At 34.3% G+C, this 1,770-nt stretch overlaps 1 long non-coding RNA gene across 5 annotated transcripts in view; it reads right to left on the reverse strand.

Annotated features, from left to right (window-relative positions):
- LOC104741858 overlaps nucleotides 1-1,361 on the reverse strand; it is a 4,045-nt gene extending 2,684 nt beyond the window's left edge. For 3 of the 5 annotated variants that reach the window (XR_760391.2, XR_760390.2, XR_002035034.1), the window contains exons 1-5: nucleotides 1,247-1,361; nucleotides 1,092-1,141; nucleotides 935-993; nucleotides 769-850; nucleotides 78-281 (exon numbers count right to left, since the gene is read on the reverse strand). This is a non-coding gene — a long non-coding RNA (uncharacterized LOC104741858). Of the gene's footprint in view, nucleotides 1-77; nucleotides 282-375; nucleotides 567-768; nucleotides 851-934; nucleotides 994-1,091; nucleotides 1,142-1,246 lie in introns of all 5 variants that reach the window. The other 2 variants (XR_002035032.1, XR_002035033.1) reach the window with 2 other exon arrangements.

A 1,770-nucleotide genomic window follows, 5' to 3' on the forward strand; every position in this document is an offset into this window, starting at 1 on the left:
AAAAAAAAAAAAAAAATCACATATAGAATAAGCGAACACATTGAATTGAGGAGAGAAGAGAAAAAGTTTTTTCCCACCTGTGACCAACTGAGAAAAGAGGAAGGTCAGCTAGATCTTGAGGCTTCAAATTTGAAGTTGGAATTCCAGATGAGACAATCGTGTCCAAGCAGGAATTGAACCTCTCATAAACCTGCTTAGCAGCTTGTTCATGATCAAATGTAACATTGTACGGCACTGATACTATTAAATACCCTTCCTTTGCCAGTAGCTACTTGAGGTAACTACAAATCATACAGACACAAATGAACATTTTTTGAGTTTTAGAACCAATCATTTACACATGTATGAAACCAACACAAGCAATTTTCCAAATACTTGGAAAGAAATAAGCTGATCCAGTCACAAGAGAGATGAGACCATGACTAAATACCCCCACTACCAAATTCCCAGACTAGCCGATGTGGACTATACTAATTAGATAACAAAATGTTTGCCGATGATAGATGTATGACCAAATCGCATGAGCTCATCGTCACCATATCAATGTGATATGCAAAAACACAGTCCTGTGTTCAAAGTTAAAAATCAAATTAAGCCACCTATACGTTGAGGAATGTCAAAGATTAACAAAAAGAAGTTACTTCGATCTCATATGCACTTCATGACCAAAACTCAGCAAATCCATGGAATTATAGAAAGCCATAATCTACAATTACAAAAGCTTTATTCATCATCATCCTAAGCGAGGATCAGAGGAAGAAATCTAACCATGAGGAGGAAGAAGAAACCAAGCCGCCGATTAAATAGTTTCGTGCCGAATCAAACCAAACAGAACAAACAAACCCTAGATCTGTACAACATAAGAACAATTAGTCAATTTGAAAACCCTAAAAATAAAAATAAAAAACACGAAGAGAGGATCAGAGGAATGAACCTTAATTACCAAATAATCACGACGGAGAAGAATCCCAGCCGAATAAACTAGTCGTGTGCCTGAATTAACCGAACAGATATGTACAACACAAGAACGATTAGAAAATTCAGAAACCCTAAAAAAACACACACGCAGAGGATCGGAGGAAGAACCTTACCAAATCACCATGAGGAAAAAGAAGCCCAGTCGATTGTAATGGTTTCATCCCTGAATCATATAAAAATCAAATCCCAAAATCAATATAAGAACGATTACACAAAAAATTTATACAAATCCTGAAAACAAATTAGCGATACAGATTGAAATACATACTAATCATAAGATTACTCAACGTGAATCTCCTCAGCAGTCGTCGAATCGAAGCATTCTTCATGCGAAAACCACGAAGCGAGAAAAAAAATTGGGAGAAAAAGAAAAATAAAAGCATTTCTTTAACCCTGATATCGATATGTATGTATGTATGTATGTATATCGCCGACATAACGCGTTTCTTTAACGGTTATTTTTGTACATGGATCGACCGTTGATTCATCATATATTTTAATCTAACGATTCTGCATTTTTCGCGATCAAAAATGATATAGTATTTCTTTTCAATAGTTGGCAATATAAACAAACAACAAACACAAAAGCAAAAGCATTTTATCTTAAATGGGTTCATGGTTATCTCGATAGGTTAGATGGATAATAATTATATAAAGAAGGCCCAAGAAGATCCATTAGTTTTAAAATCATAATTTAAACATCTTTCTTTCCTATTTAAAACCTGTATGTAAAGATAATTATGCCTGAAATCATTTTAAATCAATTGTCTTTCATATGTGCCTATTTTAGAG

The sequence above is a fragment of the Camelina sativa genome, chromosome 14 (genome assembly GCF_000633955.1).
Source record: "Camelina sativa cultivar DH55 chromosome 14, Cs, whole genome shotgun sequence".
NCBI classification, from domain to species: domain Eukaryota; kingdom Viridiplantae; phylum Streptophyta; class Magnoliopsida; order Brassicales; family Brassicaceae; genus Camelina; species Camelina sativa.